We start from the raw sequence: 25996 nt of genomic DNA on the forward strand, positions 1-25996 counted from the left end.
CAGATTTATGGGATTTGGTACAATATATTACAAATACAATGGCAAATTGAAATAGGAATATTGATTGTTTAATCTTAACTAATTGGATTACAGAATCAGTTCATAGTTTTCATTTGCAAGCATAATTCCAGATCCAAACACTGCTGAAATTTGAGATCATTCAAATCGGAATTTAAATTTGGACTGTTGGAGTAATCTCCACAAGTAATCAGTACATTACAGTTTAATCACATTCCATTATGCATACTTTTAGTCTTGGGGATAGAAGAGATACTAGAGGAAACTGTTCAACTCAGCTGTTGTACGGTAGCGTATAGCTGTTAATTTTATATTGCGTAAAGCCACATGCACAAACTGGATCTTCCTACTACAATGTTAGGTTTTAAAAAAATATTAATGAAATGCTGTTAAAAGGTAGTATATTGATGACTAAAGTCCTCTTTCATGCTGCCCCCCTAGTGTTCTTTACTCCAATCACCGCTGTTCCTGGGTGTCTTTAGACATTGGTCTTTCCTGTGAGATTGTGAAAGAGTGTTAATCTTATCGGTATCTATTATGTGGACACTGCACTAGGATCAGATTTGAGACTAGCCCACATATTTCACAGGTCATTGCCAACCTAGACATGATCTGAACCAGTGATGCGGATAGAGGTCAAAAACTCTCTTTCCCTTAGCAATTCATTATTGCAGTTAGTTTGGTTCTTGAATGTATTAAAGAGAAATATTCGCCAGATGACAAAGAAAATCACATTTATAAACATAGTTTAAGTTTGGCATAAGAATTAGCATGAATTAAGGCTTGAGTAATTAATATGGCACCGCTGCATATTATCACTGCAATGTGACAGATTCCCCATTTTATATTTTAGGATAAGGACAGGAAGTTGGACCATCTGCAGTTATTTCTATCATAATTATTATTACAATCTACATCTGCTGTCTGCACAAGATAAATAGGAAATCTTCAATAACCATTAAACCATCCTAATTAAAATAATTGTTAGATAATTAAAATCTAATCATTAATAATCATTTTATTAGATTAGAGGAAGAGCACAAACTGAGAACATTTTTAGAGATGAAATTATATAGTATTTTCCATGCAAAGAAGTGTAAAACAGAAACATTGTTCTATATAATGGATATTGGCTGTTCATCCCTTCTATTCATTTGGCACAATGACATGCTAAGCCCTATTATCTTTTCTAAGCATACATTAGTATCTCAAAATGAAAAAAATGTTGTTTAAAGATTTTATCAAATGTCTTCAGGGGACAAAATATGGACAATTTGAAGTGTGGGAAAAATTAGTAGCAATTTGGTTTGTGTATTTTGTTATATAATGTTTACTTTCAGTATTAATTCCATTATCCACTGTTACTGTACATATACCTGTTAAGGTTTGTATTTGAGCAAGAAGTCCCTTTGAGCAAGAAAACCCTGTGTATTATCAAAAACTACAAAATACGGTTTCAAAGCAAAGCCTGAAATGATGTTTGGAACCATTCCTGGTCTCCAGTAAAGAAGAATGTTTAATGCCAGCTATAAAACATAATATTTTACTTTTCTTATACAGAATGATCTGCCACATTCATGCTAACAACTTTAAAGAACAAAAGACAGCAAATCAGCATCACTTTAGTTGACTTTCACAACTTTGTTTGGCTTTCCTTGTCCTTTTCCTTCTATCCTCACTATTTTAAAATCCAGTGTCTGATCATATTTAGAGTATGCCACCAGATTCCCCACCATATGAGCACACATACATATACACAGACACAATCCTGTTTTGGCTACAAAATGACCAAAAAAATTATCCTGCAACCCACCTTATCCCAGAAACCTATCAGAGGGCAAACAACCATGGGTTTGGGACTATGAGACTATTATTGAGCCATTGAAAGGTGGTGGGGTGTAGGAGGAACTGGGACTGCTCGGAAAGGACTGGACTAGTAGTGTGAGGATGCTTCTGGAACAGGCAATGGCCTTGGAGGCTGGGGAGAGAGGGGCGTGTGCCATAAAGCTAGTGCTTCGATGGTGGGGCTGAGCTAGTGGAGTTTGGAGGGGAGACATGGGAGGGATGAGATGGGCTGAATCTGATGGACACCTGGTGCTCGTGGGGTGAAGTGCTGATGAGGTGAGAGTTCTGCTGGGGTAGAGTGAGGCTTCTCCATCCACTGCCCTGCTATTTCCACAGCCCTGTGAAGAGCTGTTCATTTTATTCCCCAATGCTGTGGGGAAGGGGGGAGCACAAAAGGCTGTTGCATAATTGGGTAGGAAGAGGGGAACAGAAGCAGAGGGGGCAGGTTAGTAGCTCTTTCCTTCCTCTCCTCATGTCCCACCTAGTGGTCCTAGTGATCGTAGATTCGCAGATGTCAGCTAGTGGGTGATGCTCTAGTTGAGAATTGCTACATTTGGGACCTTGTTATGCCAATCTACTGTATCTGTGAAGTGCTATGGTGATGGGAGCTACAGAAGTCTCTCAGATGTCAAGGAAAAGGGGAATGAGTAAAATTACTAAAAATGTAAAATTTCTATCACTTAAACACTAGCTTATTTATTTTACCAAATACAGTAAAATAAATCATTAGTAATTCCTCATAAACAAGTAGTGATAAAACCAAAGACAAAAGTATGCATGTCACTTAGTGCCAGGCTAAGGCTGGGTTGATACTGATGTCAAATATTTTTCAGCATGACAACAGTACTGGTTTTAGTCTCTTCTTTTTCTTATTCCCTCTCTCGTGTACAATCTTGTTTGGTACACCTTAAAAACCTGACTCAGATATACCAGGCCATGATACATTGGCTAGGTAGTATGGGTTATGCCTCCAGTCATTCTTATTCGAGCACTACCTGAAGAGGGAGTGCTATACAGTAGTTATATACATGAACTTAAATAGGGATTTCTTAGTTCATTTCTCAGCCTCATAGCCTATCTATGCTTCAGTTTATCTACAAAATGGGTGCAATATCACCTACTTCATAAGACTGTAGTAGGGCATAATTATTTACTTAAACATTTTGAAGTTTTTTGTACAAAATATTTATGGACAGTGAAGGCACGGGTTGTGGTTGGGTGGGTAGAGGGAAGGTCATTACTCCTGTAAACACCAGCTCAGTGCAATACATCAACTTCCTATTTTACCAAGTTTCTGTCAAATGGATCCTCCAGATTGTGGCCCTTAACTTTTGCTCTTTAGTTTGTCAACTAGGAAAAAATAATAATAAAAAATGCCTATAGTATACACAAGGAAATCTGAAATACAAGACACGTGTGCTACTAACCATACCCTCTCCATCCAAAGGAGTTTTTCCTTCTTTTATGGCAGTACAGTGAGGTGGCTGGGCTCCCAGCTGCCCCAGAGAGCGACGAGACCTTACAGATGCCAAGTGGGCGGAGCCACAGGAGCCTGTGCCCGCCCCCCCAGAGGTCAAGGCGCAGGGCAGGAAGTATAAAAGCCCAGCCCCAGGGTTCAGAAGCTGCCTGGCTGCTGGAGAGGCCAGATGCTGGTGCCTTAGCTCCAGCTGGGGAGACTCCTGCCGCCTGTGACCGACCTGAGGACTGGCCGTACCTGCTGAGCCTGGACGCCGACCAAGCGCTGGAAGAGCCCCTAGGCCGGCCTGTACAAAGGGACCCTGAGGAGCTGCCCAGTTTACCCCTCGCTCAGTATCCTGGTGTGGGACGCTGTGGAAGACGCTGCCGAGACAGAGGTACTGGTAGAGGGGGTGGTTGGAAGTAGCCGGGGGCAGCTGGCCCTAGTCTGGCTGCAGCACACCCAGAGCCAATGTCAGTGTGTTGCGGTTAGGATCCCCACTGACACAGCAGCAGGCTGCCTGCTGTGTTAGGGCCCCGGGCTGGGACGCAGAGAAGTGGGCGGGCCTGCCTCCCCCCTGCCACTCCACTCACAGGTGGCAGTCTGCCCCTCACCCTCATGCTCAGGCCCAGGAGCCTGGGCTTACCTTACTGAACTGTTTGCTCAGCCCTGCCTGAGGGTCTGAGCCCCTAAACTATTGTTTGTGCCCTGCCCTGACCTAGGGCCTGGGTTTAAATTACTGAACTGTTTGCTCAGCCCCTGCCCGAGGGTCTGAGCCCTGAATTGTTGTTTGTAGCCCTGCCCTGACCTAGGGCCTGGGCTTAATAGACTGAATTGTTGCTCAGCCCTGACTGAGGGTCTGAGCCCTGGACTGTTGTTTGTAGCCCTGCTGTTACCTAGGGCCTGGGCTTAATCGACTGAACTGTTTGCTCAGCCCCTGCCCAGAGAGGGGCAAACCCTGACAGCACACATTTACAGGCAGCAAAATAATCTCATTCCCTCTTCAATCTCTCTATATTTTGAATCGTAACGTTGTTCATTTGGGCTGAAATTCTTTATCAAAATTTACTATTTTCAGTAAGCCAAAGCTGTTTCACAGATTAAAACAAATTTTCACTTCTGATGGGGGATAGTTATAATACAGCACTTTTCCTAGCATGGGTGAAAGGGCCTTTTCTGTGTTCAAAACTGATTGTGCAGTTCTAGCAATGGATGAGCTAATAACTGATTCAACCCTATGTACTAACTTTGTGTGCTGTAACCAACTTTTTATTAGCTAGATTGGTATGTTATGTAACTACACAAAATAAATGAATCCCTATGCAAATGGATCCAACAATTCAATTGTGGCATCATCTCTGTTGGAAAGTTTTAGACTTACATTTTTGAAGAGGTGTGCATTTGTATGTTTCAGTTTAATTTTTCTAGCATTAAAATGATTGAATATTCATTTATTTTGCATTACTATTAACCGCAAAATAATCTCTCTCTTTCATCAATTCCTTCTTTTCATGGAGCTTTACACAGGATCTATGGAATGCTTTTCCTGAATCTCTTAACCAACCTGGTTTAGCTATTAAATGGTAAATGATAGGAGTCTTCACCATTTTTCCCATACTGTTATTTTTATTTCTGTCAATTTGCATTCTCCAAGAGCAGAATTGGGGAAATGCAGACCAAAAAACCTCTGCGCTTTTGGCTTTCCAATCAAATTTTTCATTCCCAAAATATGCATTGGCTCTTTGTATATGGCTGAGTTAAAGACAGCAATAGGTTAGGAATGAAGTCAAAATGCCTGAGTAGAAATCTTTTTGATCTAAAGACATATTCATTCTCTCATTTTAAGTTGATAGTCAGTGGATTCATGGCAGGGTCTATGATTTTGGTATTTTAAAAGGAGTTCAGATGACTCCAGCCATCGATAATGTAAGAAACTCTTCAACTTTGGAACTTGGAATGTATGTATGTACCCTGATGGACAACTCAAACAACGACTGACCAGAGCGACGTACAGCCATTGTTCCTTGTGAATTGAATCAGTTTACCATCAAAATTGCTGCTTTGTCTGAAACTAGAAGAGCTGATGAAGGACAGGTGAGGGAGGAGAAAGGAGGATACACCTATTTCTGGAAGGGAAAATATATAGATGAACCTCAATTGCATGGAGTGGGCTTTGCTATAAAGACCAAGCTTGCAAGGTGCCTCTCAGAGGTACCAGTTGGCATCAATGAGTGGTTTATGACACTCCAGTTGAGGCTCACCAAAAAGCAACAGGCAACTCTTGTGAGCATCTATGCACCAATGCTGGATGCAATGAGAATGTAAGGAAGATTTTTATTCTCAGTTGGAAAACATTTTATCAGAGACAAGATCATCCTTCTGGGGGATTTCAATGCACGTGTGGGATGAGACTCAGACCTGTGGAAGGGAACAATCAGGAAAGAAGGAATTGGCAAAAGCAATTCAAATGGAATTCTGCTCCTGATCAAGTGTGCTGAACATGAACTTATTATTATGAACACTCTCTTCTTAAAAAAGGGAAAAGTTCAAAACATTTTGGAGACACTCATGGTCAAAGCACTGGCATCGCCTCGACTACATTACAGTTCATGTCCGAGATCGTAGTAACATACTTCTCACAAGAGCAATGACAAGTGTTGATGACTGTTGGACTGATCATCGCCTTATTTGATCCACAATGAAAATTAAGATTGCTCCCAAATGGAGGTTGCAAAAGGAGCAGGTCAGGTGCAAGTTGAAAATTCAAGATTTGAAGGACCCACTTAAGCAAGCAGTCTTAGAAGAAAAGCTCCCATCAGAGTTTCCAGAAGAAATTGAGAAACACTGGAGCCAGCTGAAAGCAGTAATCATCAATGCCTGTGAGGATACCGGGGGAGGGATAGCTCAGTTTGATGAGGGATAACTCAGTGGTTTAGCATTAGCCTATTAAACTAAGGATTGTGAGTTCAATCCTTGAGGGGACCATTTAGGGATCTGGGGCAAAAATCTGTCTGGGGATTAGTCCTGCTTTAAGCAGGGGGTTGGACTAGATGACATCCTGAGGTCCCTTCTGTCATAAACAGATAGCTAAGGGTTAATGTCTCTTTCACCTGGAAAGAAGTAACCTGAAACACTTGACCAGAGGACCAATCAGGAAACAAGACTTTTTCAAATCTGGGTGGAGGGAAGTTTGTGTGTGAGTCCTTTGTTCTGGTCTTGTGCCTGTCTCTCTCTTGGCTATGAGAGGATTTCTGTCTCTTGCTTTTTAATCTTCTGTTTCCCAGTTGTAAGTACAAAAAAGATAAGACAGTGATTTATATGTTTTTTTATTTTGTATTTACATGTGTGTAGTTGCTGGAGTTCTTTGAATTGTATTCTTTTTGAATAAGGCTGTTTATTCATATTTCTTTTAAGCAATTGACCCTGTATTTGTCACCTTAATACAGAGAGACCATTTTTATGTATTTTTCTTTTTACATAAAGCTTTCTTTTAAGACCTGTTGGAGTTTTTCTTTAGTGGGGAACTCCAGGGAATTGAGTCTGTGCTCACCAGGGAATTGGTGGGAGGAAGAAGTCAGGGGGAAATCTGTGTGTGTTAGATTTACTAGCCTGACTTTGCATACCCTCTGGGTGAAGAGGGAAGTACTTCTGTTTCCAGGACTGGAAATAGAGAGGGTGGAGTCCCTCTGTTTAGATTCACGGAGCTTGCTTCTGTGTCTCTCTCCAGGAACGCCTGGAGGGGGGAAGGGAAATGGTTTATTTCCCTTTGTTGTGAGACTCAAGGGATTTGGGTCTTGGGGACCCCAGGAAAGGTTTTTGGGGGGACCAGAGTGCCCCAAAACACTCTAATTTTTTGGGTGGTGGCAGCTTTACCAGGTCCAAGCTGGTAACTAAGCTTGGAGGTTTCATGCTAACCCCCATATTTTGGACGCTAAGGTCCAAATCTGGGAATAGGTTATGACACCTTCCAACCCTGATATTCTATGATATCTATGAAACCATAGGTTACCAAACCAGAAAATATCAGAACTGATTTCATGAGAATGATGCTGAAATTGAGCAACTCATTAGTGAAAAGAGAATGACATAAATTTTAATATAAAGAGGGAAGCCCATGCCAAGGCGAGGGCGGATGTCCAACTTAAAAACAGAGAACTAAAGAACAAATGGTGGACTGAGAAAGTGCAAGGGCACTTAATCCTCAAATGAATGTTTGCTTTATTAATTTCCCCAAATAATATAATACTAAAGAGAATAAACTGTTTATATCATGATTACTAACATTTCTGATGGTTAGATATATTTAACATGAACATAAATTGCAAATATGGATCTACTAAAGCAATAAAGTCCTGGGCACTTGCTAGTTAGAAGTATTATAAAAAGTATTTGTGTCAGTGACCATAACAACTCAGGAGTTCCTGGCTCTGAGTCCTGTGCTCAGACCATGAGTCTAAACTTTTCTTTGTCTCAAGCTGAAGGAGAATGTGAAAATCTAGAAACCATTTTGTTCCTTGAATGTAAAAATATGTAAGTGATAAATTCTTCAGGGCAAGGACTGCCTAACATGCTCTGTACAGCTATGATACTGTATAAACAATAAAACAAACAACAGTTGAAAAATATTCTGGGTTCATATCATGCCACAGATGTGATTATGCAGTTCTGCTGACAACAGTGGGATGGTCCTTCAACAGCAAGGCAAGGCTCATAATTTGGATGTGGAATAACTACACAATTTTTAAATGTATCAGCTACAAATAAAATATATTAATTAGGAGTAATTTGAGAGCATATCAATGCAAAATCCTGATTGGAAAGGATGGTCTTCTATATAAAACATAGGAATGGGAAGATTCTATTCCTTGATCTGTCACAAATTTCTGTTTGACTTTGGGCAACTCTCTTAATGCCTCTGTATTTTGGTTTTCCCTTCTGTAAGACATGTGAAGCTTCATTCTTTAGTGTGCTTTGAGAGCTTTGAATGGAAAACACTACAGAAATACAAAAAATAATGAAACACTATTGGTGCACTCAAAAAATGACTGGGGTGCTTTCTGAATATAATAATTGTATCCAAGGTTTAATAAACGTTGAGACCCAGGGCTATGAGAGTTAAAAGGAATAAGCCTTCAATTTATAGTTAGGTGAAATATGTTCTTCCTTCTCTCAATCCTGTGTTCTGAATAGATTCTAATCTCAAAACTATACCTTATCCATTCACCACAACAAGAATTGCCAACTCAAACTCCAAGCCCCTCTCTACTATTATATCCTTTAACCCTTCTGCTTTGCTTCTGTTTGTACTTGGGAGATAAGATAGATCTCTCTCTCTCTCTCACTAGATAAGATTTTTTTGAAAATAGTAATTTTTAAATGTCAATAAAGAACAGTTAAATTCACAATATTCAGCCCTCCTACATTAGGGCAGAGCAAATCTCTGGAGCTGGAGCCAGATATGGAGTGGATGATGTACAAGCAAATCTCATGGGGTGGCAGAAAGCAAATATTATGAGGTGCTGGAGAGGGCAATGCAGAGGGACTTTGGGGAGAGAGCAGGAACCTTGATAAGTGTATGGGTGGAAGGAGTCATCAGAAAAAAATCACAGTGACACAAGGACAAAGAATACAGGGAGGAGTTCACCAAGGCAGGGGAGAATGGAAAGATGGGGAGAGGCAATACCTGTGAGAGTGAAATGTCAGGCCTACTTCCCCTTCCTCTTACACTAGTGTGGGGCAAAATCCACCTCCTCCTTTTCCAAAGTTTTCCATTCACTCTACTTGAGGGAAGCAGAATGAGAAACGCAGCAAGATGAGCAACATTAATTTCAAATAATCTATCATCACCAGAGGTGAGATAACCCCAACACAATCCATCCTCTGGCTAGTCTATTGTTGTGGGTCGGAAGGGTAAGAGGATATTAAGGTTTGCTGCAAGTGTTTTTGTGTGCCTTATTTGTGATTTATCCAAATAAAAATTGTACCCTGATACAGTGCCAAATAGTCCCGGCCCTCAGATCTGGATTCAGTTTTGTCATAGACTCCCCTTGTTTTCTTGGGCAAATCATGAACACCATCTCTACCTCAATTCCACATCTGTAAAATGGAAACAACACTTTTTGCCACCTGTCTTCTCTAGTTTATTTGTAAGGTCTCTGAAGTAAGGACTATCTCTTAATATGTGTATGTGGTTATTCAGAGACACAAAATATGTAAGAATGTTTCACTGTATATTTCAAATTAGGAAAAAGAGCCCCAGCACAGGCTACAATAAAACCAAACCTCTAATATTCCATTGAAATAAATAACTTCCCCTGACTTACCCAGCTCACTAGTTAAATACATTTCTCAGCCTTCTGCTCAGTGAACCATCTTTTCAGGGCTCCCTAGTGTAAGCTCTTAGCTCCTTAATCATGTCTGATTACAAGCAGAAAAGAATGGAGTACACATTGGACTCAAGGGCGGCTCCAGGCACCAGCACACCAAGCGCATGCCTGGAGCGGCAAGCCACGGGGGGGGGAGGGGGCTCTGCCAGTTGCCGCGAGGGCGGCAGGCAGGTTGTCTTCGGTGGCATGCCTGTGGAGGGTTTGCTGGTCCTGTGGCTTCGGTGGACCTCCCGCAGGCTGCCGCCAAATCCGTGGGACCGGGGACCTCCCGCAGGCAAGCCACTGAAGGCAGCCTGGTTGCCATGCTTGGGGTGGCAAAATACCTAGAGCCACCCTGATTGGACTTCAGCATTTAACACAGTTTGCCAGATCCAAGGTACTAAAACATGTATGTATATGTGAAAGCTTTATTCAGCACCTTGTTTTGCAACTGACTAGCACAGCTTAAATATCCGCCACCAAATATTTAAGGAAATATCTAACATACACAGCACAGTTGCAAATGCTGAAAGCTAAATAAAGATTCCCCCTCCCTACCAGAAAAAAGCGAAACACTTTTCTATGTACTTAGCCTCGCTGAACAATCAAATTGTTTGACCATCACATTCTACATATTAAATTTTTAGGTTATTTTTCTCAAAATATCAAATTGTATGGACTTCTGTAAAGTGTCCCCATTTTGGAAAACTGCAGATGATGAAAATGTTTTGACACAGAATATTGGAAGATCAAACACCACATTTCTGTGAGACTAACTAGTATTGTATAATTCTGCAGATATGCCACTGATTGGGAGGATTATGTGTTATGATACTAAGTGAGTAAACCTCTGTGGCCAGCAACTATAGTGCTGGAAACTAGATGAAGAAAGTTTATTATTAATTGAGTAATGAAGATTAATGTTCATCTGATGTAGGCTTTAACAGTAGAAGTGGTGAATAATTCATTGCAAATATCTCAACTCAAATTTAGTCAAAATTATATTAAATTTAGAAGATAAATCTAGCACTTTGGGGCTGTACAAATGAAGATATAATTGCTAAATTATAACAATAAGTTTGTGGATTAGAGATATTTATCAACATAAGAGATAAGTTCAGCTCTCATAAGAAATAGGGAACGCAATTGACTTCTACAAGTATGAGAGTCTGTACTTTATTAAGTTAAATCGAAAGTGTACCGAATAAATTTGACTTAATACCATTGTTAATTGTTTTCCATGTCTCTGGGGTTAAATGCTTGGAGCAATATTTTGATTCTACTGGCTTACTAGAAAATAATTCTATACATTTTAATCAAGATTTCTGGCACCACTCACATAACATTTTCTTTGTGGTCAATAGAATTTGATTTCATGAAAGTATCTTCAATACATAAGGTACTGGACTCTGAAGTACTTTACAAAGTGATCAGATAAATACAAGTAGAACAGCAATTGTGGAGGCAAATGGAGCATTTCTTATTCATCCAACAATAGCTTCAGATAAAACTAGCCTTTCTGGGAAAGGCGGTGGCAGATTTACATCTGGATTTCAGCAACAGAACTGTAACAATCCTTGCTCTACTTATGTTAACTAAAGACATTCTGAAAGTGGCCTCAACAACTGTCATTGCCAAGTTCAGTGAAGTCCTGCTACTGCTTTGGATCCCTGCATTGGAATGTGTACATTATACAGGCAACTGTCCTATTGGTTTCTTAATCTGGAAGAGATACTACATTCCATTAAATTAATTGTTGTTAGAATAAAGGAAATTTATTCAGTTTTGAATTTATTTTCCCATTTTTCTGACTACCTTAAGTGCAATGGTCCCAGTGTGTTAGATACAGACTCCATTGGAGATAGCTTATTCTGGACACCAGAAAGGGTTTACAATTAGACAAAAGTGACATGAGGGTTTACCGTTTGACAAAAGTTACATCTGTGCATGTTAGATGCTCAGTTAACATGGTGATGAGCACAAGAAAATAACTTAGATAAATGGATACGCTTCTACCTGGAAAACCCTCACATGGAAAGGTAATATCTTGTATTACTGTCTCATTAAAGGTTAGGCAATGCGGGAGTAGTTTGTTAGATAATCTCTCTTACAAGTAGGCACACCAAGTCGTGTGATTGGTGTGTATTCAGATTTGTCTGAGCAGATATCCTGGAGTCAGAACTATGTATTGTCACTTAAATGGCTCTTTGGGAACAGTCTGAAAACACTTGTTTCATGGGTATGTGGGGATTGGAACAGTAGTTGCCATTTTTTAATGTTATTTTGATGCATTGGTGATCATTAGGAGGGAACCATCCTGAAATGTGATGTATTTATAATGAATGTTTGTCTCTCTGTTCTTGACTGTTCACTAATGTTGCTTACAAAGTTCAAGAATACACAGTACAAGGAACGCCTACAAACATAAGCGACTTACATGTATATATTTTTAGACTTGTTTTTAAGAGAATTAGTTGTTCAACACTTAGAATGACAGAATCTGCAGACTTAATTTCTCATACACAATTTAACAATTAAGAGTTCATTGACTTTTGTAATATGAATCTAAAGAAATAGTTCATGGTAAAAAAATCATAGAAATTCAAAATGACAGTGAATATCTGTAAAAAACCAAGAACATTTAATTACCTATTCATTAGCCTGACATTATAACAAAATAATTGTAGTGTTGTGATGTTTTCTTGCATATGAAGAATCTGGATCCCCGGTTACATTGGGTCTACACAGCATTTAATCGAGCTATGTATGGGAATAGGGGATAGGGAACAACCAAACACTCTGGACTGGCTCAAACCAAAGCGATAGTGATCCAAAGACCAATAAAGCTAGTCTACAGCCTCTTGGCAATAGAGGTCAGGACCAGAATGGCTTCCACAAAATGCACCTTTGGAAAGAAGTAATTGTAACTTGAAGTTATGTATGAAAATTCCACAAACATGCACTGAATTTCAACTAAGAAATTCTCTCTCAGCTAATATTTAGTGGCTTCCATCATTACTCTGCTCACTCAGCTAAGCAAGTCCGTAACTACAATCTATAATGTAATGGTTTTCATTGTATAGTATGATCTATGCTTTTCCCAACCTCAGCTATATGTGTATTTTAATGCATGTTACGCACACACAGACCAAAGTATCCTATTTAACATAGATTTACAAGTTACTGTACTGTTAAAGTAAATCTATGCAGATGATGCAATATCAATAGAATAACAAATGGGTCAAATGAATAATAAAATCATAATAATTATACCTAGTTCTAATATAGTACTTATCAGTAGAGCTCAAAGTGCTTTAAAAAGGTAGAAAGTACTATAAAACCCATTTTACAAACAAGGAAACTGAGGCACAGAGGGTCTCAAACGAATGAACTAACCCGACATCCTAAGGTCAACCATCAGGCTAGGGACAGAACCAAGGGCTATTAAATCCCAGTACAGAGCCCTCTCCATTAAGCCACATGATTTCTCTGTAAATCATTGTGATTATTAGAATTTACTCCTCTTTTTAGTGCACTGAGATTCACGTGCATATTCATTGTTCACAAGTATGCCCTGAATAGTTTCAGCAATTTTCAGTCTATTGACTATTCTCAAACAATTAGCAGTTACTTGTATATGTGGTTGATCACCTTAATGTCACGTTATTTTTCTGATAGGATATAAATTCATAGCTATATTAGCAGATCACTCTGCTTGTTTTCCCTTTTTAACCATTTGTAGTAACAAGGTTTTTTAAACAAATGCTCAGGCTAAATACTTTCTGTAGTATTCAAAGGCATTTAATTTGTTAGAAGAATTCAATGCTTTAAGTTTCTTCTCAATACACTAGGGAGCATTTAAGCAGAGATTAATAAGTTCTCTTAAAGTATCTATGCACTGAAGGCAAAAGTACCCCCAAATGATGTAGTAGGAGTAGCTCAGAGTTCTCAAACTGAGGGTGGTGATTCCTCAGGGGGTCAAGAGGTTATTATGTGGGCAGTCGCGAGCTGTCAGTCTCCACCTCTAAGCCACACTTCACCTTTAGCATTTATAATAGTGTTAAATATTTTAAAAGTGTTCTTAACATATGAAGGGGGTGTCACACTCAGAGGTTTGCTGTGTGAAAGAAATCACCAGTGCAAAAGGGTTGGCTCTGGCTTTTTTGCTGCCCTAAGCAAAAAAAAAAAAAAAAGAAAAAAAGCAGGCCAGCCAGAGCAGCGAAGGGGAAGAAAAAAAGCCTGCAGAGCAGCCCGAACGGTGAAAGAAACAAAAACAAAAACAAAACTCTGCAGGGCAGTCGGAGCACGGGTACAGGGGGACTCCTGGCCCTGCAGACGTGCACCGGGCAGCGGAGTGCATACCCCGTCTAGTGGTGGGGAGAGGGAGAAGGGGGGCGACCAGGACTTTCTTCAGTGGGGTGCTCACCACGCCGCCTGCCAGGAGAGCTCTGCGCCACTCCGGTCAGAAGGCAGGCAAGGACACGGGCTGCCCTGCCAGACTTGCTACAGACCTGGCACCGCTCCCAGCAGAGTGCTCCCCTCCTCTGCTCTGCTGCCCCCTACAGGGAGGCCGGAGCAGAAAACCAAAAAGAAAAAAACCTGTGGGGGCGGCCGAAGCGGTGAAGCAAAGGGAAAAAAAAAGAGGAGAGAGAATGCCGCCCCTTGGAATCTGCCGCCCCAAGCACGAGCTTGCACAGCTGGTGCCTGGAGCTGGCCCTGCTTAACATGCACCACTTCCTTACCTCTGCACCACACTGCTAACAATATCCCCCCTCTTCAGGGATCTTCCATTACATTCCCACCAAACAAATAGTTTCAAAGCCCTTCTGGCCAGGCATTTATTCCTTTTTAACTTTCCCAATTCATAAATCCAAAACTGAGTAAAACTTGATTACCCTGCTAGTGTTAGGTGTGTCTGTTCTACAAGCTTACTGCCAGACTTCAGCCACTCTCACAACCCCCTTTTGTGTCAGCTTTCTGCAACTCTTATAGTGGAATCACCTGATCAAACCCAGGGGTGGCTCCTTCATAATCAGAGTTGGCTAGCCCTGGGGCCTCCAGCACCAACCTTGTTATACTTGTCTTCTGAGATGTCTATGTTTCCATGAGGGTGAGCACAACTGATGTTAAAGTACAGGACTAAGAGTTAGGAATTCTGGGCTCTATTCTGCCACTGATTCAACAGGCAAGTTGCAATCTCACAAGGTCTGATTATCAGTCTCTTGCTTGCACTGGTGAGTAATTACTCACAGAATTAGTCCCAATGACATTAAAGAGGAATAATAATATAACATGCAATCTATATATGACATGAAATCTGGCCCTGTATGCCTTAGTTTGTCCATCTGTAAAGTAGAAATTACAACTTTTACCTACCTCACATGGATTCTTTGAGGGTTAATAATGTTTGTAACACACCTGGATGAAAGACACTATAGGAGTCTTAAGCACTGTTTGTTTGTGGCCTTTGCATACTGTATGTTTCAAGCTTAATATCTGATTCAATTACTACAAGTGCTTGTAGTTGATCTTTGTGAATGGACAGTGCTGCTGAGCTATTGATAAATATTTAGGGCCTTTCATTATGATTCATGGTTTCATGAATCCCCTACCACTTGGCAGGAATGAGTACCTTTGGTCATCAAAAGAAGTAATAGGAGAAAAATAACAACATATTATATTATCTCAGGATAATAGTTGCTTTTTTTCCTTATTTGACATGAAAGAGTTCTGGCAGGCTGAAGTTTGGCAACAAAACAGTACATATTGATCTGGTGGCAACATTCTATTCAGAGACTTCCTTTCAATTTTAGGTATGCACTGCCAATAAGGGATTAATTTCTCACTTAAGCGTTACTGAATTGATACAATGCATTATCAGGGCCTTAAAAAATTGATTTTTTTTCCTGTCTTTCAGTAATTCAAAGCACACCTTATTTTAGTAATGCCAGAAGTCATTTGCATTGGGAATCCCATTATAAAACTTTAGTAGGACTCACTCACATCAAATATTAGAGGGGTGAGCGATCTGTTTTGTAATTTTCCCTGTGTAATGTAGGTTATAGATTTGACTGAAAGATGCCTTTATTGGAGAGTTAGTGGCCTAGTAGTAATCCTGAATGGACATACGCACCAAGAAACTTTCCATTTTATTATAGCTGGAAAGAACAAAAGGACTGACCTGGACTTGCTGTGCACTAGATAACATCACTTGAAAGACTGGGTCAAAATCATTCCTGATCTAACTATGTTGAATTCAGTGGCGTCTCCCCCAGAAAGGATTACGTGTCCTTGGGTTTGAAATACTTCCTATTTAAGTTCTTTCTAACATATTTGGTTTGAATGGGAAGAGAAACCTGCACTATGAAAACTCAAAAGATGATAAGCCTTTACTTATTTGCCCACATGCATATGGTGGCTGAATGTATGTAACTGAAAGGCAAGGACTGACTGAGTGTATTGTATGCATGCATTATGCTACAGATTGAATGAATAAAATGGTGGCTTCTTTTTACCAGTTGCATTTTATTAAATTTGGTACAGGGTAGAGAAATGCCTTAAGGCAAAACCACATTTTACATAGTCTAAGAGATACTATTAAATTATTAATAGGCATTCCAACTAGTCAATTAAACAGATGGTCAATACAATAACAAAACTATCATTTTAAAGCACATGTTAAAGACGACATTTTTTTCAAGGTCTATGCCATTATCAAATAAGTACATCAACATAAAATTGCTCTCCTAGGAGATATACATTTGTTCCAGTTGAGATAGTGCTGCTGCATATAATCTGACGCAGTAATTAGCAATGTGAATTACTGAAATATCTGCCATAGTATATCTGGTCCTAATAAAAATGTTCTTGCCATTGTAAGCTAGCCTTATTCGGATATTGCATAGCAGGCCTGGTCTACACTGGTGGAGGGAGGGGGGAAGGATCGATCTAAGATACACAACTTCAGCTACGAGAATAGCAGATGTGGTCTCCTCACCTCAAAAAAGATATACTGACAGTAGAAAAGCTTCAGAAAAGGGCAGCTAAAATGATTAGGGGTTTAGAGAGGGTCCCATATGAGGAAAGATTAAAGAGACTAGGACTCTTCAACTTGGAAGAGAGGACACTAAGGAGGGATATGATAGAGGTATATAAAATCATGAGTGTTGTGGAGAAAGTGGATAAGGGAAAGTTATTTACTTATTCCCATAATACAAGAACTAGGGGTCACCAAATTAAATTAATAGGCAGCAGGTTTAAAACAAATAAAAGGAAGTTGTTCTTCACGCAGCACACAGTCAACGCATGGAACTCCTTACCTGAGGAGGTTGTGAAGGCTAGGATTATAACAACGTTTAAAAGGGAACTGGATAAATTCATGGTGGTTAAATCCATAAATGGCTATTAGCCAGGATGGGTAAGGAATGGTGTCCCTAGCCTCTGTTTGTCAGAGGATGGAGATGGATGGCAGGAGAGAGATCACTTGATCATTACCTGTTAGCTTCACTCCCTCTGGGGCACCTGGCATTGGCCACTGTCAGTAGACAGATACTGGGCTACATGGACCCTTGGTCTGACCCAGTACGGCCATTCTTATATAGCTGAAGTCGACATATCTTAGATCGACTTACTCCCGTCCTCACGAAGCGGGATCAATGGCTGCGGCTCTCCTGTTGACTCCACTTCTGCCTCTTGCCCTGGTGGAGTTCAGGAGTCGACGGGGAGCGTGTTCAGGGATCGATTTATTGCGTCTAGATGAGACATGATAAATTGATCCCTGATAGGTTGATCTCTACCTGCCTATCTGGTGGGTAGTGTGGACATACCCCTATATTAAGATCGGTTATTCAGTTTACCTAATCAAAACCCCAACAATGATCCAACTGAAGATATGACTCTTACAGCTGGTTACAACACAGAACTGTCCCTGCCTGCAGGTATATGGGATCTTGGGGAGCAATTACCACACAGGTGGGGTGCCAATTAATTTCTTTATTAAAGGAAAAAGGAAGTGGGAATTTAACAATGAAATACGATGGGATGGGGTGTATAGGGTGTTTACAATAGACAATGATGGGGGGGTTCTTCTTATTGAACAGTGTAGGGAGTTCTAACAGTGGGGTACAGTAAGTGGGGTTCAGCACAATGGGATACAGTACAGTCAATAATCGTATCAAAAGAAATGCAAAGTAAAATGGTAGCTTCTATATAAAATGGTCAACAATCTTAGATAGAATGTATTAAGTGGTTAGTGGCCTTATACACAATGTAACACAATGGTATCAATGCAAATACAAAGTATATCAGAAAAGTGGAAGCAACCAATGGGGTGTTATAATTACAATAAAATGTGACTCACAGTGCAATAATACAATATGGGTGATAAGTGAAATTATGCAATGTAACGGTATAAAAGAAAAGTAATGACTTAATTTGTGAGGCTAGGATAGCAGATAATCTGCAAGAGTGTACCTAAAGGCTGGGTCAAGGAACAGGAAGGGGGAGGGGAGTGAATGATTAGTGGCAACTGATGAGAGGAGAGTGTGGCTGGAAGCAGCGAGAGACTCTGAAGCCCTGCAAGGTAAGGACAATGGAGCAGCGTGATGGTGATATTCGGTAGGGGAGGGGCAGCGGAGAAGTGTAAAGAAGGGCTAGAAAGAGGTTTAAGCAACAAGCGGACACCAAAAACAAAGGAATAAAAGCAGCAAAGGGTTTGGGAAGTTTCACAGGGGGAGAAGCAGCAAGGGGTTTGGGAAGTTCGGAGGGTGATGCAGACGCGGGGTGGGGGGGAAGCAGCAAGGAGTTGGGAAGTTCGGAGGGAGTGCAGATGCGGGGGAAAAGCAGCAAAGGGTTATAACAGGGAGACATGGAGAAGCACACGGAGGGGGAGATTGGAGCGGGGGAAAAAACAGACATGGGAAAGTTCAGGGAGAGATCGGGACAGCGGGAAGACAAATTTAAGCAGCAAAAACCTTATCTATGGACACGGAGAAATACACAGAAGGGGAGATTGGAGCAGGGGGAAAACAGACATGGGAAAGTTCAGGGAGAGATCGGGACAGCGGGAAGACAAATTTAAGCAGCAAAAACCTTATCTATGGACACGGAGAAATACACAGAAGGGGAGATTGGAGCAGGGGGAAAACAGACATGGGAAAGTTCAGGGAGAGATCGGGACAGCGGGAAGACAAATTTAAGCAGCAAAAACCTTATCTATCTTAACCAACGACTAGGCAAAATAACAAATATCATAATTCTAAAACTATAACAAGCAACTATACGGAGCAACAGAACAGTCAACTATAACAAGGCAGGTGAACTTACAAGCTCTACAATCTTAACAAACTATGACTTATTAAACTAAAAAACCAAAACCTATGGTGCACCTTATGCTATGAGGAAGTCACAGAGGGCAGAGTGGTATGTGCCTAGGACCCAGCTCCCAAGGCAGCCCCCAAGGAAGCCATGGGATGGTGGCTGCAGCAATGGATACAGTTGAAAGCAGGGAGCCCCGAGGCAAAGCCCACAGGAGCAGAGCTTAGCAACGGCACAAACTTATTTTAAGCGGCAAAGCACTGTGGAGTTTAAAAGAGGTTTTAAGACACAGACCAAGGTTTAGCTTGAGTCTGTGCGCTGGGGAAACAGAGCCAGCAGCTAAAATAATAAAATAAAATTAGGGAAAGTTTCACAGAGGGATTCTTACCAGTCCCCAAGGCAGCAGCAAAGGCAGAAGCAGCAGCAACATCAGAAGAAGCAAGGAGGGCTTGGTACAGTCTCAATAATCAGGAGATCTCTCAGGTAGCAATTCGTTCTTCGTGGGGGGGGGGTTAAAAAACTGGAGGTACGCTCAAAAATAAAACGAGAGCGGAGAAAGGACCCCCCAAAACCCGTGGCTGATCAGACCAGGCAGCAATGCAGGAACCTTTTTGATGTTTGTTTCAAAAATGTCTGTTTTTAAAGGCAAACTCGGGCAGTTTCCTGCCAGTAATCCTGATAGGCTCCCTCTGTCACAGGGGAGGAGCCACAGGGAAAAACTGCAGGTTAAGCACAGAAACATGTCTGGGCAGAGTCCTGTGCAATAGGTGACTCAAAAGCACATGAGGCCTATGACTCATGCCCAGGATCTTAAAAACACAATAGGTCTTGCAGCTCTCTACATTGCCTGCCCTACACCAAGCCCAGGTTCAACGAGGTGATAACAGGACTAACCCTTTGAACAGAGCAGTGGTCCCATTTAGCATGCAGCACAAATGGCCATCCCTTTGAGAAGGGCAATGGCTCTTGTTACACAACTTAAGGGGCCCTCCCTTTGAGAAGGGCAGTGGCCCTGGTAAACAACTTAACAGCCAGGGAAGGGCAGCCACAGGAGGAGAACAAAAACAAAATGGAGTATGGGGACAGCTGTAAGAAACAAAATGAAATAGGGAGATAGCTGTAACAGACAGGAACAAAATTAAGACATGGCATATACAAATTTAAAAGATAACACAAGATTTAAAATGTGTAGTACCTCAGATGAATATGATTTATGCTCCCTCAGTTAATATACATAAAAACATAACAGTATCATTTCTATAATTCTGTTTTTTATTCATCTAAGAGGAATATGTCAGAGCACATTAGGGATCTTTTAGAGTACATCAGGGTCCACAACACACGGACAATCAGTGAGCAGCATGATGGAGCACTACTGATTTACATCCCAGCATGCCGTGCAGTAAGTGTTCATGTAACCCAGCTCATAGGTTCTACTTGTCTTCGCATTTATATTGCACCCTCCACATAGTGTCTGGTCAAGTATCACCATGAGAGTGCAGATTTTCTCTACTTTTAAACATGAATCTTTTTTTTGTTGAATACAACAATGGGTGGGACATTTTATTCATTATAGATCAATTAAACTGTAAAGTATGTTCATTTCTCAGACCTATCTCTAAGACAAAGTCTATAGGAAAATCTGCTTAATGATTAAGGTCTGAAGGGGAAAAAACAAACAGCTAACAACAATTTTGTTTTTTGTTCTAGCCACAGTTTGAAAATTTAAGACTTAGATAATTGAGTTATACACAGTAGCATGGAGGGGGGCATTCAAAGAGTATTGTGTTTGTGACTAATCCTTTGTCTTTTAAATGCCACAAAACAACAGGTCAACCTCAGCTGTATTTAAATAAAGTCCACAAAATGTAAAATGGAAATGAGATGGAAGCAAAAAGTAAAATAAAAATAAGAGTAGAGCTCAACAGACAATACTGAGAACGCCATTCATTCCCAACTAAAATGTATTTTTATTGAAAGTATTATTTTAAACTGCATATATTCTTTGCCATAATTCTAGAAATTGCATTATAAGACAGTGATCTTCCAACTCAAGTGGCTGGTGCAGGCCCCTGAGTCTGTGCACAGGCCAAATAGCACTATTCCTGGGTATAGCAGTTCACATTAGTCACACCCTGATGATGATCGGTGTCTAAAAATTAACTGATGCCTATATATGAACTAACATGGTTACAAACCTAGACTCAGAAACACTGGTTTTTATGGCTCATTACAACAAGTAGTAACACATCCCACTACCTACCAACCCCGTAGTTGCCCATTTCATTTTAAGTGGTCTCCCACAATATGTGTTAACCCATTATATTTAATCTGTCCCAATTTGTATTTAGTTCAGACACACTGGTTTCCTTCCCCAGATGTGCAGAAGACCTCTGTGAAGCTCAAAAGCTAGTACCTTCCAGCAACAGAAGCTGGTCTAATAAAAAGATATTACCTTTAATTTAGTTTAACCACATCATCTGGAAAAAAGGCAATTTTTAAAGTATTTTTGTAGTAAGGCTAGAAAATAAAACCGCAGCTTTTGCTAAAGCAACACTTATCATTAATTAATCATTTTTATTTCGTAAGGCAAGCCAGATGTAATTTGAAATAGCTCAATGAGGTGTAAAGATTGACAGTAGATATATATGTGAGGAGACTTTGACAAAGCAATTATCTGAAAGTAATTTGAAAGAGTTTATCAAGCAGAAATCAGACTTTTAGCATAAAGTTATCAAGATTTTGGTTTAAAATTACCATGTTAAGTATATAAGAATAGTCACACTGGGTCAGACCAAATGTCCATCTAGCCCAGTATACTATCTTCCGACAGTGGCCAGTTCCAGGTGTTTCCGAGGGAATTAATGGAACAGAAAATCATCAAGTGATCCATCCCTGTCACCCTTTCCCAGCTTATGGCAAACAGAGGCTGGGGACCCCATCCCTGCCCATCCTGGCTAATAGCTATTGATAGACCTATCTTTCATGAATTTATCTAGTGCTTTTTTGAACCCTGTTATAGTCCTGGCCTTCACAACATCCTCTGGCAACGAGTTCTACAGGTTGACTGTGCATTGTGGAAAAAAATACTTCTTTCTGTTTGTTTTAAACCTGCTACCTATTAATTTCATTTAGTGACCCCAACTACTAGTGTTCTGAGTAAATAACACTTCCTTATTTACTTTCTCCACACGTGTCATGATTTTATAGACCTCTATCATATTCCCTTTTCCAAGCTGAAAAGTCCCAGTCTTATTAATCTCTCTTCCTATGGAAGTTGTTCCATATCCCTAATAATTTTAGTTGGCCTTTTCTGAATCTTTTCCAATTCCAGTATATCTTTTCTGAGATAGAGTGACCACATCTGCACGCAGTATTCAAGATGTAGGCATCCAATGGATTTACACAGAGGCAACAGGATATCTTCTGTCTTTCTATCTATCCCTTTCTATCCCTATTAGCCCTTATCTATCCCTTTCCCTATCTATTCCCAACATTGTTCATTTTTTGACTGCCACTGCACACTGAGTAGATGTTTTCAGAGAACTACCCACAATGGCCCCAAGATCTCTTTCTTGAGTGATAACAGCTAATTTAGACCCCTTAATTTTAAATGTATAGTTTGGATTATGTTTTCCAGTGTGAATTACTTTGCATTTATCAACAGTGATACAAGAACTCCTGAACTGTACTTCCCCAGAGCTGAGAACAAAGGCATGCTTTCTTCTACTGCCTGCCTCCCTCTGAGAGCTGCTCTGCTGCCATTTTTTAACTCAGCTGGCAGCTTGGGCAGCTTTGCTCAGAGCTGGGCCCAGAGTTGCTCCTTGACTACTTGTGGGGTATGTATATCCCATCACAGGACTCTGTTAGCCAGAGCTTTCTGGAAAATGGACATCTCTTTCCATTAAACAGTTCCTGTTTTTAGATTGCCTCTAAGCAGTGGTCAACTTAATCTCTGTCAGTCTGAAAATAAAGTTTCCTGTTGGTTTTGTGACACCTGAGTGTATTAACATACTGGGTTTACGCACCCATGTAACTCTGATAGTTAGAGCGCCTACAGTCCTGTCTCCAGGATTTGTGGTGTAGTAGTAACAGCTGTCATATCTAACCTTTTTTTTTCTTTTTTCCCCACCACTCCTCACATGGCCTCAAGCTTAGGCCTATCAGGTAAAAGATGAGTTTATAGCTAAAGTATTTTATTCATGTTAAAATTTTGTTCTAATGAGGGCTCTGAATAAGTGTAATCTGAGAGTTCATCAAATTATTTACAGAAAAAAATCAGACAACTGTATCCACCGATGTTGGGGGGAAATCCAAACTAGATTGATCTTTTACACACACTATGTCAACTTGAACTGAACATTTTAACAGTTAGCATTTTCTCCATTGTAAGGACGGTAAGGAACCACTGTGCAGCACAGTAGAGATAAGAATGAGCTTGAAAAGACTAAAAGCAGTAAAGAAATGTAAAGGTTATAAAGGAACAAGTTGCCAGTTCCTTACTGATCACTCTGTAGGAAGATAATAAGGAGGGCGATCTGTAAGCTTTCTTCTCCTTTACAATATATTAAATTACTATTATTTAAACAATCAGAACAAAACTGCTTTCATTCTTTGTTCTGGAGGCAGCTAGCATTCATAATGCTGATGTTGCGATACTATATCAGAAAAACATGCATACAGGCTTCACATTCAGTGAATCATTTACATTATATTTTATATTATATTGTTTTTATATTATACACTTACGGCACCCCAAGTGCCTTGGTGGAGAATGGCTTATAAGTTACATTTATTACTATTAAAGACATTAGATTACCACATCGGTCCCTGGCCACTACAGCATGGTTCTCTAAGATGAATTCTCCAAACTGTATCTAGTTTGTCGGCTCCAGTTTTAAACAACTCAAATGATGAAGTTTCATTTACTTGCCCTTGGGAGGCTATTCCACAGCATACTACAACTCGTGATATGAAAACTTTCATAGAACCTTTTAGCATCCATTTACAATATGAATTTCTCATACTTGCTTCATCATTAGCAATTCTTTTCTATTGCATTACTGGGCCCTGGTCAACACTACGGGGTTAGGTAGAATTTTGTCACGTTAGGTTGATTTTAAAATGAATGAGTCTACACAACCAACCCCGTCCCATAGACCTAAAGGGCTCTTAAAATCGACTTCTGTACTCCTCCCCGGCAAGGGGAGTAGTGCTAAAATCAACCTTGCTGGGTCAAATTTGGGGTAGTGCAGACACAATTCAATGGTATGGGCCTCTGGGGGCTATCCCAGAGTGCTCCAATGTGATTGCTCTGGACAGCACTTTGAACTCCAATGCACTAGCCAGGTACACAGGAAAAGCCCTGGGAAATTTTGAATTTCATTTCCTGTTTGGTCAGCGTGGCGAGCCCAGCAGTACAGGTGACCATGCAGTCCCCCTAGAATCGCAAATGAGCTCCAGCATGGACCGAAAGGGAGACACTGGATCTGTTTGCTGTATCAGGAGAAGAATCTGTGCAGGCCGAATTCTGATCAAAAAGAAGAAATGTTAATATATATGCCAAAATTGCACAGGGCATAGTGGACAGAGGCTACAACAGGGACACACAACAGTGCCACGTGAAAGTTAAGGAGCTCAGTCAAGCCTATCAAAAGACAAAGGAGGCAAATGGTCACTCCGGGTTAGAGCCCTATACATGCCACTTCTTTGATCAGCTGCATGGCATTCTAGGAGGGGACCCTACCACTACCCCACTACTCTCCATGGACACCTGCAAGGGAGGAGGATTTTGTGGATGAGGAAGAGGAAGAGGAGGAGGAGGAGGAGAAGAATGCACAGCAGGCAAGCGGTGAATCTGTTCTCCCCGGCAGCCAGGAACTTTTCATCACCCTGGAGCCAAAACCCTACCAAGCCGGGGTCCCCAACCCTAAAGCTGGAGAAGGCACCCCTGGGAGTGCACATCTGTAGCTACAGTACAGAGTTTAAAAACAATAGTGTTTAATGTTTGTTTTGCCCTGAAGAATTAAGATGCATTCACGGACAGTACAACTACTAGAAAAGTCTGTTAACGTGTCTGTGGATGGAGCAGGAATCCTCCAGGGACATCTCCATGAAGCTCTCCTGGAGGTACTCTGAAAATCTTTGCAGCAGGTTTCTGGGGAGGGCTGCCTTATTTCATCCTTCACTGTAGGATACTTTACCATGCAAGCCAGTAGCAAGTAGTCTGGATTCATTGCTGCACAAAGCATGGCAGCAAGTGGTCCTGGGTTTTGGTAGCATTCAAGCAACATTCGGTCTATATCTTTCTGTGTTAGCCTCAGGAGAGTGATATCATTCCTGGTCACCTTGTTGAAATAGGGGAATTTTTGTAAGGGAACAGTAAAAGGACCCCATTCATGCTGGGCTGTTTGTGCTTAACTAAAAAGGAACATCCCAGAGAATAGCCCAAGCGGTGGGGGGAGGTGTGAGCTGCAAATCCACTTGAAAACCGCAGCCTCTCCTTTAAAGTGTGAAACCCCACCAGCATTGCTTGATATGGGAAAGGAGGGAGCTGCAGTTTGAAACCATTCCCACATGTTATGAAGGCGTAAGAAGCCAACTCCACGTACCCAGTGGCTTACCATTGTTGTCTGGAAACTGAATTCTGTTGCCCAGCCATGTGTGATGTAAAATGTGACCTTGTACCTAAAGCACATGTGCTGTCTGCTGTGAATTGCTTGATTCACTGTGAAAGAGTCTCCCTTTTGTTCTCAGAAACGTATCATCTTAAATTTTACTCTCTCTTTTTATCCTCCCGCAGGTGCAAATGTTTCTACGTTTCCCCTATCATCTCCATCCCTGAGGTTATTGCTGATTAGAAGGTAAAAAAAGCACACTAACGCTGACATTTTTCAAGCTCATGCAGTCCTCCCGCACTGATAGGGCTCAGGTTAAAGCATGGAGGCATACAATGGCAGAGTCCAGGAAAGCATTAAGTGAGCGCAATAAGAAGAGG

Source organism: Gopherus flavomarginatus, chromosome 8 (genome assembly GCF_025201925.1).
Source record: "Gopherus flavomarginatus isolate rGopFla2 chromosome 8, rGopFla2.mat.asm, whole genome shotgun sequence".
Classification (NCBI taxonomy): Eukaryota; Metazoa; Chordata; order Testudines; family Testudinidae; genus Gopherus; species Gopherus flavomarginatus.